Source organism: Panthera uncia, chromosome D1 (genome assembly GCF_023721935.1).
Source record: "Panthera uncia isolate 11264 chromosome D1, Puncia_PCG_1.0, whole genome shotgun sequence".
NCBI lineage: Eukaryota > Metazoa > Chordata > Mammalia > Carnivora > Felidae > Panthera > Panthera uncia.
Window position 1 is genome coordinate 82,145,255 of NC_064808.1, and position 14,900 is coordinate 82,160,154.

A 14,900-nucleotide genomic window follows, 5' to 3' on the forward strand; every position below is an offset into this window, starting at 1 on the left:
ACAAGGAGAATGCCATGTGAAGATGGCAACAGAAATTGGAGTGATATGTCTACAAGCCAAAGAATGCCAGGGATTGCAAGCAACTGTTGGAAGCTAGGAGAGAAGCATGGAAGAGATTATCTCCCTCAGATCCTCCACAAGGACCCAACCCTGCTAACAACTGGATTTCTAGACTTCTAGCTTCCATAACTAGGAGAAAATAAATATATGTTGTTTTCAGCCACCCAGTTTGTGGTCATTTACAGACTAAGCAAGCTTTATCTTCTTTGTATTTATCCAACACAGCACCTAGTAGAATGCTTGGAGGACAGAAGATCTTAGCCAATGAATATTTCCTGAAATGGATAGAATTAGCTACGTGATCATTAATGTGAAGACAGAATTAAAGAATAGTTTTAGAGTAGTTAGAGTTTACCAGTCTTATTCTAGGTATCACCTATTTGAAATTAATAAAAGGGCAACTTGTTATTGGTATGATGATATCACATATAAAATTCCCTTTAAAATGTAATAATAAAAGGAAAGGATGTTGTCATAAAAGGGTAATATTCTATGGGGACCTGTTCTTAATTCATTCCCCACCCCCAATTCTTCCCAGTATTCTGCAAATTCTGATTTCTTCCTATGATTCTAGGAAATTCTTAAATGATAATTGGTAATTCCACATAGAAAAAAAAAGAAAGCAAAGTATGATGTATGTTTAATATTATGTTGGTTTTGAGCAGAATTTCATTCATAAAAATTTATCAAATGGCTTATTGTGTGCCTGGAGCTGTGCTAGAGCAAGAGAATAGGACAGAATGAAAACAATGATTAACATTTTATGAAATTTTTATTATGTGCCAGGCAGCTTGCTAAATACACTATTTTATGTGATCCTTTCAATAACTGTATGGTTAGGAAAGTCCATTTCATAGATAATAAAACATGCTTAGTGAGATTTAGACACTTGCCCAAGGTCATAGAGTAAATGATAGAGACCCAGTTTTATACCTCAGCAGTCTGACTCCAGAGCTTTTCAATCACTGCAAAGAAATTAGATACCTTTTATCCTCATGGGGCTTATGGTATAGCACTAAAACAGGTAAGCAGAGTCATGGTTAAAACATGGATAAGAACACTTGCGGCAGAGAACCTAACTTAGGGTTTTCCTGGGTTCAAACTACATACCAGCTAGGGCAAAGAGAGAGGGAGCCATAGCTGTGGCTGACTGATCCTTACAAATCCTACCTTGGTTTGGCCTCAGGGGTCCAGCCTCTTGGGCTTTTGTGGGTTAGAGTTTCTGTAGACGCCTGCAGGGCAGAAACCAGAAGACCACGTTTCTCAGCAGTTTTTAGTTAAGAGCCAAAGGTAGGATCAGGGGCCTGAGCTGGCTTATCTCAGGTTCTGTCTGCTTTCTGTCCAGGTCTGTTTGTCTTATAAAGATCCAGGACATCTGATGTTGACATAACTCCAGGCAAGGCCCATTTTTTATGGTAAATTGAAAAGAATCTCTTGTCCTTGCCAAGAGATGGTAATCCAAGGTGAGAAACTGTGTTTTTAGGATAGAGTCATCATCTACATGGCATAGCTGCCTTCCTTCTACAGATTTCAGCTAATCTTAGAATGTACAGTTTCAGGAATCTTTTTCAATCTTGTTGAAGTCTATGCATTTGACTTTCCCATGGCCCAGTTGATTTAGAAGTTGACAATCAGTATTAACTCTATCAAAGCATTTGCTAGGCTGCTACACTGAGAACTCACTGCCGTGAGCATTGTCTCCAGTCTCAGTGGACTTTCCAGGGTTTCCCTTAAAAATTCCACACTCAACAGTTTCTCACTCACTGAAGGCTTAAAAAAGGATACTCTTAAAAAGAATGGCTATTTAGTAGGGAGTCAGTTGTAAAGAGATTATTAGTGGGAGAGTCAGCCTGAGGGAAACTAGCATCTTCCCAGCTATCCTGAGCTTTTTTTCTTTTTTTTCTTTTTTTGGAGTGTATGTCCCAAACATCAGTCATATTAAAACCAATCCCACCAAAACTCAACTTGCATAAAGAGGGTTAAAGAACAGTAATATCAACCTAGCATTTAACAATAGAAGAACTGTCTAGGGACCCAGCTCTTCTACCTAGGGACTCTGTGACCCTGGGCCAAAATGCAAACCCTCTATGCCTATTTCCTCCATCATAAAAGTGGAATAATAACAACAATAATAGTTTATTTCGCAAGGTTTTGGGAAAAGTCAAATGAGATAATGTTTGGACAGTGTTTTGCAAATTGCAAAATATTGTACAAAGCTTAGTTATTTTTACAGAAAACACATATGGATTTTCTGCCCTTTTGAATTATTCATTTTCCATCTCTTTCTAGTGGTCTGAACAATTGGGTATTTGATTTTTATCTTATTTCCTGGGAACTCTCTGTACTCTCACATCAATTATTTCATTTCATTTTCACACCACGTCTGTTTTACCTACAAAATATGGAGTGTGACTGAGTTGTCTAATATTTAAAATAAGTTGAGCTCTGACTTCTAAGCCTCTTGGTATTTATTTTTTAGTTACCTTTCTGATGTGAACTTGGGGAAAATTGTTAGGGTGGATAGTTGGAGTATTACTTATCAAAGTAAACAGACTTAATAAATTACTTTTTCTTCAGATTCGTAATATTTATAAAGAGGAAAGCAGTTGGGTGCTGGAAAGAAAAGAGTTCCAGTGTCCCATGTGTCCAGTGATTGTTTTTCCCTGAATATATGGCATTTTTAGAATGTAAGATTTAGCATCCTTTCAGGCAGACTTCTCAGGAACTTACTAGGTTAGGGGCCCAACATGAGTTTGGGTGCAGATGGAACCAGTCTTAATGAGCCAGACCATCACAGGGTCCAGAGAACACATCGTTCAGTGGGAAGAGCCTGGAACTGAGGATCAGATGAAGGTGGTGGATAATGGAGGGGTCAGTCCTAGCTGGATTACTTGCCTTAAGCATGTCACTTCCCTTTACAACATTACCCATCTACCTCAAAGACTGTTTTATTTTTAATTAAAAATTTTTAATGTGGTAAAATATACATAACATAAAATTTACCATTCTAACCATGTTTACATGTACATTTCAGTGGCATTAAGTACATTCACATTGTCATACTCACCACCAGTCATCTCCACCACTGCAAAAGGTTGTTTTAGAGTAAAATGAAATAATTTCTGTAAAAGCCCTTAGAGAGGCATAAAGCACCATCCAAATGCAAAAATACTGTTATGACTCTTTTTCGTCCAATAGTTTAGCAGAAGGGGCAAAGATGGGGTTAAAAACATTCCTTAACTTCTAACTGGTTAAAGGAAGTTGAATGAACTATCTTTTTGGAAGGATTCACATGAGTAGAGATGCCCTCATGGTCAGGACATGTGGACAATTTGTTGCCAAGGGCAAGAAGTACTACCTGTACATTTGAAGTCATTTCCAACTTGGAATTTCTACAAATTCACAGCAATCACTTCTTTGCTCTAGTCTCAGTTAGAAGATGTCATTCCCCCCCATGTTGGGCATTTGAAACTTACAGATCAGATAAGTTGGAACAGCAAAGAAAGAAGAGCATGTGATGCCTAACAGATAAATTAAGGGATAGTTGGGGGAAATCACTCTATAAAGTGAAAAGTTTTGATGTTCTTCTAGATGATGAGTAGCTTTCTAACTTTATCCAAATCAGTTTTTTTCATCCTAAATTCACAGGAAGGCTTTCCTAGCTTGCCAAATGCAAACTGGAGCAGACCTTTGCATTCATTAGTAGACAAATGCATAAAAGCATTCATTCAACAATATATGTACTTTCCTAATCTGGTTAAGTTTAGGAAATTGGATTAAAGAAAAGACAAATCTAGAAATTACATGCTGCTTAAGGGAGTAGAAATCCAGTGGCATAGGACTCTGTCTGGGGGTGTTGTGCTTAGGTTATTTTGAGAACTGCCATTCTCTTTTGAAATTAACTTTGTAGAGTAAGTAAGGATAATTGTTGCTTCTAGCCAGCTGTCTATGTCCTTCTCATCTAGAGTAGTGGAGTAGAGTAATGGTGTATGTGTATGTGTTGTTCATTGGACTCCCATTGTCCTGGGGATTCATAACACAGTTGTGCATGGCAATGAAGTTGGTCTGCAAAAGCACTGTGAGAGGAGGAAGAGAAGATGGTAATGGTGATGATGAAGGCAACAACTGACACTATTAAGAACTTACTATATACCTACCATTTTGCTAAACATGTTAGCTGTTTTTGCTACTTAATTATTGTGTTCACTGAAGCTTAAACAGGTTAAGCAAACCTCACAAGGTCAGTGTAGCCCAGGCTTCACTTACTGTTAAGTCCAAATTCCACCATACACCATCAATGGAGGTGAAAAAAAATCACAAGTTTGAAGAAAGTACAGGGCAAGTTCCCTTCAGTACCTTTATTCTTTATATTAACATTTCTTCCTTAAACCTCTTTCTACTTTAAAGAGGGATTTTTTAAAAAAGCATATATAAAATAATTTCAAAAAAGAAGTAAAGAGTTTCACAATAAATACCAAGATTCCTGCTTAAGGAAGAGTATACCAACACAATTGCAGATCCAGGTGTATCCCTATCCCCAGGATGATGCATATAGTGAATCTGGTGTTTCTTTGTCTTTGGCAGGAGTGAGTCCTTTAGCATAAAAAAGTCTTGCAGACTGGACTTAAACTCTATACTCTTTAGTAATTTTCAGGACAGTGATTCTCAACTCACATGGGAAAAATAGGACTAATAGAAACAGATTTGGTAAAGGGTGGCTGATCAGAAGGAAATGGTTGGCACTTGCATTCTATGTGGTTGAAAATGGGTGTAGGGGCCTGGATTGAGAAGTATAAGGTGAGGGTCTGGGGAAAGGTTAATACTCTCTAAAGTGCCTATATAACTTAGAATGTGGTTAACACAGCTATTTGGATTGTTTAAAACTAATTTTTGAACATTGTATCTTTTCTGTTTGCATCTCTTTAGATCGCTTTATTCAAAAATATTTCTAGTCTTGTCCTTCCTCTCAGATAGAGAGAAGGAATATATATATCTTAAGGTGCCACTTTACTAAATGGTCCTCACAGTTTCTCCTGGGGGAAGAGAGAAGAAGCAACTCATTTATTCAATTAGTATTAACTGAATCTTTACTATGGACCAGACATTGCAGTAGATGCAGATATCAAGAAGAAAGACATTCTCACTGCCTATGAGGAGTGTGCAATAAAGTGATCTTTGAGAAATAACCCTGTCCTAAGCCAGGAAACAAATGGTTAACATAGACCTGAGTAGGAAGTAGTTTTCTAGAAGGGCTGCACTGGACAGTACTTAGTAAGACACCTGAGAGATTCCATCAAAGCTAAAGATCAGAGACAAAACTTAGAAACGTCAGTAGAATAGGGGTGCCTGTGTGGCTCAGTCAGCTAAGCATCCAACGGTTCAGGTCATGATCTCACAGTTTGTGAGTTTGAGCCCCGCATTGGGCTCTGTGCTGACAGCTCAGAGCCTGGAGTCTGCTTCAGATTCTGTGTCTCCCTCTCTCTGTCTCTGCCCATCCCCTACTCATGCTCTGTCTCTCTCAAATATAAATAAACATTAAATTTTTTTTTAAATAATAAAAACAGAAATGTCAGTGGAATAAATGTTACTTGCCATGAGCAAGGTTTGAGTTTTGGGCTGACCAGTGTAATTTTATTAGGGGTCTGTGATTCCTAGGCACAGTCTCCCAGGCCAGGAGATCATGCCCCTTTGTATTAGTGGCAGTAGATGAGGTCTCTCATTGCAAACAGGTTTCTGCAGGAGCATGCCCTTGGCAACACAAGGGACTAGGTAAAAGGGCAGAATTGGATAAGCTCATACCCATCACAGCCCCTAGAAAAATATTTCGGAAAACAGGCCATACTAATGATGGTCAAATTGTGTCATCTTCCTTGAAGAAATGCCTTTCCTGCATCAGGACCTAATGTAATACCCTCAACTTTTATGTAGGATCAATATGAGACCTGGCAATTGAAGAGAATTTCTCTATGTTCTATAAAAATGGGGTTGAAAGTATTTTTCCACTGTGTCAGTCAAAGTCCTTTTTATAAATCCTGTCGATTGCAATCCACACTATCTCTCACAGTTAATTTCTGCTTAAGTTTGGTTCCAAGGAAAATGCTGTCTGGACTGATGAATTTGTCCACTTTCTGTTTTTAGAGAACAAATGACATAAGCCGATGTCCTTTCCATTTGCCTTAGCTGGCACAAACTTAGAACCAAATGCATTACCCAAGTGCTATCTGCCCAACTCAGGTAGCTAGAGCACTCATCCTTCTACTTCCTCCAGATGACTCCCATTTTGACTTACCCTTAAAAGACTTGCTTTTCTTGACAGGGCCAGCTCGAGTCCACTTAGTAGGTAAGACACTTTTTTAGTTAGAAAGATATACAGTTTTACTTGTTCATCTTTCTATCTGAAAAGTAGCACAGAACCAAGTGAAATCAGGCCTTCTTGAGTTATTGGCCAGCAGGATGGCATTTTACTGATACTTGAGAATAAAAAAAATATAGATAAATGGAGAATTTTTTGAATATAGATGATTTCACATTTCTATACTGGTTATTGAAAGAGAGAAGAGAAAAAGAAATAGATATAGATGTTGCACTTGGAAGATAGCAGTCCAACCAAGGTGGGGGGACCACCTTTACTTCCATTTCCTCTCCACTTGCACTCACTAGGAAGTAACTCTGGAATATCCATCAGTTGTCTGAAAATAAGCACTAATTATAGCAACACTTCAATGACTAAGAATATCCTTCAGGACCACTTCTTTAAACACATGGACATGGAACCCTACAATGTGCACACTATTAAGGGGTGAAGGCCATGAGTCACACTCAGTTTTTGTTCTCAAGATCTGGTAGTCAAAATAGATGTTACAACAACTCCATGAATTTCTCTAATATGGTGGAATGTAAATTCCTCGGTAGAAGTGGGAACATAGTTCAACCCAGAAGAGCAAAGTATCATTTTTTGTTGTTGGAAGATCAGGAAACGGTTTATAGATGAGGTGATATTGCGCAGAAGGACAGTCTAGGTTGAGCAAGCAAAGATATGAAGAAGAGCAACTTCTGAGGGTGTTCAAGGATAGTGGAAGTACCATTTGTCTCATAGTTATCTGAAGGGGAGAACAGTAAGAGAGATGAGTGATGAGTTAGGAATACATCACTGCATCCTTGAGAAGTTGTACTAAATATTGTAGTTAAAGGAGAGCTATTGAAGGTTTTTGAGCAGAAGTGATACACTAGAATTGTCCTTCAGAACAATGGAGTAGAGCGCTGTAGTAAAGAAATACCAGCAATTTACAGTCCAGAGAAAAGTTTATTGTAGTAACATGGAGGACAAATAGTACTCCTTCATTGGGAATTGTTGATGGGAATGAGAAGAGATAAGGATGGATGATACAGATGTGGGAATGATTGTTGACAACATAACTCAGTATGTTGACAACATACTCACTCCTATGTGGAGTAATGTACAAGTGCTAGCCACAACCTGTGATGACCCTGAGCTTGGGTGACTACAAGTCTCATGATGCCATCCAGGAGGAGTGATGGGGGGCCAGGAATAGAAGTTTATTGAGAGGGCTTAGATGAGGGATGGAGGAAACCTGATGGGGCATTTTGCAGATGAGGAGCTGCTGAGAAGTATCATAAGGGTAATGTGCAGTGGGGAGGCCTGCTGGGCTGTATGGGAACAGGTGGGGCATCATGGAGAGAGGCCATTCTATTTCCTCAGCACTGGGTGAGAGAAATGGAGGGGAGAAATGGAGGAGTTGGAGATCCTTCTTAGTTAAGTGATTGAAACTTCTTTAAACTCCTGAGCCAGATATGAGGGGAGAGGTCTGACAAAGCCATAGTCATCACATTTTCTGTATTAACCATCCTCCGGACAATCCTCTGGAGTTTGGGTTGTTCCTGAAATTAGCTCAACATTTTGCCAAGAAGTATACCCAGCCTGAAAAGGAAACAGAAGATCAGTGACTGGCTTTCCTGAGACTGCCCTTGCTACCCCAGTGAGGGCTACTGGTGACAACAAATTCACAGAGGCTGCGGTCCATTGAGCAGCTTACTCACTGCGTGCCAAATATCACACTACACACTTTATCTCGCTGACCAGTTGTAACTTGATTAGGCAGATTCTATGATTATTGTCATTGTATAAATGAGATAACTGAGGCTGAAGTGGATTTTTCAATGTCATATAGCTACCAAAGAGAGTAAGCAATAGCCAGGCACACTCTGGGGTGGAGGAAGACTATAGTCAGTTTTATTGTTTGTAGTAGTTTTAAGGCATCTCAAACACTGAATTAGCAAACACTGAACATTGCTCCTGAGGGAAATAAAGAGTTGGGGTCCTTCGAGGCTCTGGTCACATTTTTGTCAACCAATCAATACATGGTCTTGTCTTATGTGTATTTCCTTTTAAAGTTACCTTATTTGATATATACTTTTCACTTGTTAACATCAAACTTGGCCAACAGGACTGTAAGTCATGCCTGAGCTCGACTTCCCTAACACATGTATTTCTTTGTAAGGCACATCCTAGCTGTCTTGTGATCAGCACTAGACAGCCCTTCTGCAATACATGTGGGGCCACTTTACAAAGGGAAACTACCATGAAAAAGTGCAACAATGCAAAAAACATGACACTGAATATACTTCAAATGGGACACTGTTTATGGTGGGAGAACTGAGACAAGAAGGCAGGATATTGCCTTGTTCCACTGCAGCTGGGAACACATACACTGGTGACTCCGGTTTTTCACCACTCTGCCCATGTCTGCAAATGTCCGTGAAAGAGCCACAGGTATTGATGTTGGGGTTACAAATAAATTTTGACAAGTAGGCAAGTTAGAAAATGAAGAATCTTTGCATACTGAGGAACAACTCTACCTCAGGCCATGGGCACATTTTTTGAAATCTATGCACTTTCAAGAGAAACCTAGGGAGAAGTGTCCATGTTTTATTTTGCTTGCTCTTGTATTTTTTACCTTCAGCCTAGGATTCATCATTTCCTTGTTCCTGAGTGTAAAGAACAGCCTCCTTAGGGGTAAGTTGCAAGCCCCGAAATGAGCTGCAGGCCCAGATCACATGGCCCTCAGCAGAAGTGTCAGACTAGGACCCAAGTCCTCCTGAAGACCCACAAGGGAAGGGCAGGGTGACCCAGCAGGTGCTATAGGACTGATGAACCCAGCACCTTGCATCCTCCCTCCTGTACATTCCGGACGCTTATTTACCCTTTCTTGATCTCTTTTGGGTTTGACAGCAGTGAGAGTTATAGCAGTTATTCTAATGCTAAAATTCATACTCATATAACTGTTTATGATTGTTAGTATGTTACAGAATATGGCAGGTTAGCCTGAAAGTTTTAGAGTCAGAGAGAGATATAAATTTATTCCTGGTTCTGACCCTTAATCCACTGTGATCTTATATAAATACTTTAATCTTTTCAATCTTTGGTCTCCTCATCTGTAAAATGAGGGTAACAGCTTATATGCTTCTTTTATTTTTAGTGAAGATTAAGTGCATTGATTTATGCAAGGGGCTTAGAATGGTATCTGCAATATGACAAACACTTGGTAAGCATTAGCTTTTAAAAATTTTATATGTAATTCAAAAACAGTGCCTCTGATTTTTTTTTTTTTTTGCTCCTACAATCTAATGATCGAGAATGGGCTTTGAAGTCATATCTCCCCAATTCTGCTCCTATCTTCTCCTTTCTCTATCTGGATAACTTTGGATGGAAGTTCCTTGAATGGATGGAACTTCCATTGAATGGAACTTCCTTGAATCTCAGCTTCCTAATTTGTCGAAGATGGGGGAAATGTCTAACACTTGGATTGTTTTGAATGTTAAACAATATAATACATTTAAGAGAATTTTAGCACTGGTTCTGACACATAAGAAGCCTTAATAAATCCTTGCTGCTACTGTTATTACTAATATTATTAATACTAATATGGTATCTGCATTTTGGAGAGTGCATCACAATGCATTCTGTAGATTTAGGACTTATTTCTTACCTTTGTTGACACAGTGCATCAATGGAATGCACCCTGCTTCTTCATAGGATTGCTGTATGGTCCTGCTGAGCATTGTCAGTGGAAGAGGGCCAAAGGTCCCTCCAAGAAAGGGTGGCTGGGCTGGAACTGGAAAGGATGGTGAGACAGCACAAGTTCTGCTGGAAAAAAAGTTTTTTGCATCCTTAACTTCCAATTCTTATCTGTCTGGGGGATCATGGAGGAGGACAACTTCTTACAAGGATCTATGTTTATACATCATATAGCCCCACTGGTTAGTTAGATGCTCAGAGCTTCTGGTACACCAACCACAATGACAGAAGTCCCTGAAGAGACTGATGGGTCCCCTTGTGTGCTTGGAGAAGCAATGTCAGAGAGCCAGTAGGTCACTTTGCACTCATAAATGTGTCTCCACCAGTACATCTCACTACATGGACGATTCATCAAGGCTGCTTGTCCACTGCTGCTTAGCAGGACAGCCACATGCAAGCCACTGCATCACACCATCCTTGAGGACACACCAATTGATATCACACCAATATCAACTGCAAAACTGTTGATATTCATTCTGCAGCTGACCTTTTCTTTCCCCCTCTCTCTTAGCCAAACTTCTCCTTCCACGAGTCCTGTAGGTGGGTAAATCTTCCTATGCTACATCCCCATGCTGGGGAAATTGGCTGGCTCTGCTAAGTGTGATTGGAGCCGTTTGTTTTTAAGCTGCACATAAGCATCGGGTGAGATTTATAACACTTTCCTTCTTGCCGAATTGACCCACTGGGAGCCATTAAAGTTTTATTGCTCTCTGCAGTTGCCTGGCCAGAGTGGAATTGAGGGGGCCTGCAGTTGGAAAAACTTTTTCTTCCATTGCCTTATTCACAGAGAGCATTGGGGGCAGGGAATAGAAGAAATGGTGGTTTTATTTGGTCTCCCCATTTTGGTCCCAATTCTTTTCCAAACTGCACTGAACTTTTGCAATGACCCCTCATATAATTTGCACTGCATGCTATACTTTCTCCTTCTCTCAAGGCTTCCCAGGGTCCCACCTCTTCCAGGAAGTCTTCTTGTATTGATCAAATGAAGGCCAAAACTTTCTCTGAGATCCCCCTTACTTCTCTTGGCTGGACACCAAGCTCTTTTTCATTTCACTGGTTTTTGTCCCAGATTTTGATACCTATTTTCCTTCTGACTTGCAGATACCTATTTTCATCTTATTGGATAAATGTACATGAATCCTAAAGTTGTAGGATCCTAAATCTGGAAGAAGTATTAGAAATTCTTTGGTTCAACTCAAACAGTAAATTAAATTACTTAAGTTCACATAGCAATTAAGGTATTCTTATCCCTGTCCTCAAGGGGAAATTTTGACAAGGAATGTTCATACACTAGGTTAAATAAAAAGAACAATATTTTAGTGATGACTTCAACTATCTCCCACACTCTCATTGAGCCTTTAGATGCAGTACGTAGGCTTGGCTTGATTTTCACTGGAGGAAGACATCCTAATTCTATGTCAATCCATAATAGTTATTCCATATTTACCAGGTTCCAAGCACTCAGGAGGTCCTGAGACAATAGACATATAGGTCCTATATTGAAGATGTCTTGTATAACATCTTCTGAACAGCACCTGGCCAGGGTCTTGTGACCATTTATGCAGCTATGAGGGCCAGGCTTCTATCAAAACCAGTCTTTAATACAGTAAGATACAGTTTATATTGATAGCAATAAAGACCATTTTTGAGCATCTATTTTATTCAGGCACTGCATTAAATACATAAATAATTTCATTTTTATTCTGATAAAAACCTCCTAAGATAATTGTAGCTGCATGCTATCTATAAGGAAACTAGAGATGAAGAAGGATGCAGTGACTGGTCCATGGTGGTACAACCATCAGGTGGTGGAGCTGGGCCTAGAGGCCAGACTCAGGCCCCATACATCTATATACTCTGTCTCCTGTCTCATCGCAGACCTGTCAGCCTCAGGAAACTCTCAGAGTCATTGATCCCTCAGTGTGATGTCAGGTTGCTATTCTCCCTTCCTTACATATTTGCATTCAGTCAGTTCAGCATCTGACTCTTGATTTCAGCCCAGGTCATGATCTCACGGATTGTGGGATTGAGCCCTTCATCATGCTCTACACTGTTAGCATAGAGCCTGCTTGAAATTCTCTCCTCTCTCTCTCTCTGCTTCTCCATCCTCAAATAAATAATCATTTTAAATTTTTTTTAAAAAGCATAAATGTTTTAGATGGGATGTAAGATTTTATTAACAGGGATGGGAATTTTAACATAAGCACTTTGTATGAAGTCACTCCCTAAGAGGTCTACTTCATCAACTGTCATCCCAACAATCATTGATAACAAGGACATTCCACTTTTATTGGAGATTGACAGCAACATAGCAAAACAGTTGAGAGCCCAGTGCTGAGGTCAGGGTTCCAGTGTTTGATTCTTGGCCACTGTCACTTATTAGGAGCTAAGTGATCTTAACTTTCTATGGGCCTCAGTTTCTTCATCTGTACCATGGGAATGATAAAAGAATCTACTGTACATGGTTAATGTCATGGCCAAATTAAAGCTAATACATCTAAAACACTTATAACTATATCTGGCATATAATAAATTCTCAATTAAATTTGATTTTTATTTTCTCTCTTTCAAGTGTCTAAAGTCATTCACATTATCATCACATTTAGCCTCATATTCTGGGATAAAAGCTATCATTAAATGATCACTTAATTAAGGAGGCATTTGTAGACAACAAGGAAGACACAAGTTCACAGGCACTGGAATTCACTGAGATGAACCAAGGCAAAGCAGAGAATTTAAAATTCCTCATTACAGATCTCTCTCTAGAAGAAACCCATCTTCTCAATACTGTGGATGTAGTATGGTGAACATTCTAGATCAGCAGCCCTTCTAATTTTGGGACTAAACTGAAACGTAACATTTGGTTATGTTACCAATTCTCTTGACAGAGACACTTCCTTTTCCCAGTCACCTAATCCTGCCCCAGGATTGTTGGTACAATGTAAACATCCAGAACTCTTGTATGTCTCCAGTGCTCTGCTTATTCCCTTTTCCCTAACACATCCCAAAGGACAAGGTCAAAAGTGGAATACAAACTCTTTCCAAATAGTTCTCAAATTTTTTACAATTCCCAGATTGATAGATGAGGGGTAAACTGGCAAAATGAAACCAGTGGGGAACTTCAAAATATGTAGCTGTTATACTTCGTGTAACTCTGTGTGCTAACACAAGCCCACCTCTCTTTGGCCATTGTTATCAATATAATAGTTTTAGTGATATAAATATAATAATAATTACTATTGTCACAATAATTTTTACTGGGCATTTCTTTGTGCCAGTCACAGTGTGAGGCAGGTGGATCCAAGAGATGAAGGCTTGCAACAGTCTTAAAAGGCAAATACATCTGCAGCAGAGCTTTTCTTTAGATGCAGAGTAGAAACTCTGGACATACTCTAAAACTGAATGCCTATCTGACCCTTCATATCTCCAGCCTCATTCGACCACTCTCACCACAGCTTTCTTGCCCTCCCCAAACATATAGAGCTGGCTAGTTCCTGTTTCATTGTCTCTGCATTTTGTATCCCTCTTCTGGGAAAAGTTATACTGGACCATGAGATGTCTCACTACCTTTTGAGATTTGGGTCTTGTTCCTGTTGTTGAGGCAGGTCTGCCCTTATGCCACATTCTGAATTAATCCCCTCACCTTTAGTTTTATTTATAGCACATTTCTTTATGTATAGAGCATGCCATGCATTTGCCAGTCTAACTTCTTCATTAGAATCACAAGCCTGTGCAGACAGGGATTTTGTCTGTTTTGCTCACCCTGCATTTCTATCTACAGAAACACTTGGAATGTAGCAGGCACTGAATACATATTTATTGAATAAACATAAACACCAAATGAAGGAATTAATAAACTAAGGGAATTAACTTCCTAAGTTTGCACATCTGGTGATTCTGTCAGTAACTTCTTGTGGGAGAGCCCTGGTATGGGGTAGGAAGCTTTACCTTCGGTGCCTGGAGAAGCTGTCTCATCCAGTCCTCTTATTGAAAAGGTGAAGAAAGGCAGGCCCAGGCCCATAAGTCATGACTGCGACATGGTCGACCATAGTTTCCCTCTCATCCATAAAGTCTCTTTATGTAATGGCCAAATGCTGATGCCATTAATCACACTTAAATGGCATCTTGCCTCTTCATCGGGCTGGCCCCCCTACAAGTGATTTGCTGGTTCCTGAATAGAGGGCAAGTACAGAATGGTGACTTAGGCCACTGCCCCCTCTCCATCCGAGGCAGAGCCTCCTTGATCCCTGAGCCTGAATCCTGCCTCAAATCTAAGCCAAGGTTAGTCCCTTGTTAGGAATTGTCTCAAATTCTGGCCATGTGTTTGATGAACAGTTGTATAGAATATGGTGCAAAGGGCACAGAATATGGTGCAAAGGCCAGGGTATCTGAATTGAGGGATGCTGCCTGCCCGGCCAATCTAGAAAGGGTGTTTTCATCTTGTCAACCTCAGTTTTCTCAGCTGAGATACGATGGACAGGTGGCACCATCTGCAGCCTTCAAGACTCCTGTCAGCTCTGAGGGACCCTCTCTAGTGTCCACCTTGTTCTGCTCCTATTACTGTGTGATGCTCTGCTTGCCAGTACAGACCTGGCTGCTTCTCTCTCCCAAAGACCCTGGGGTGAAGCATGGTCACTCTGCCAAGAGCCAAGATGCAGAGAGAGAGAGAGAGAGAGAGAGAGAGAGCGCACAAAGGCGGAAGGATTGTCACCTATTAAGCAGTCTGACTTGCTTAATCTGACTT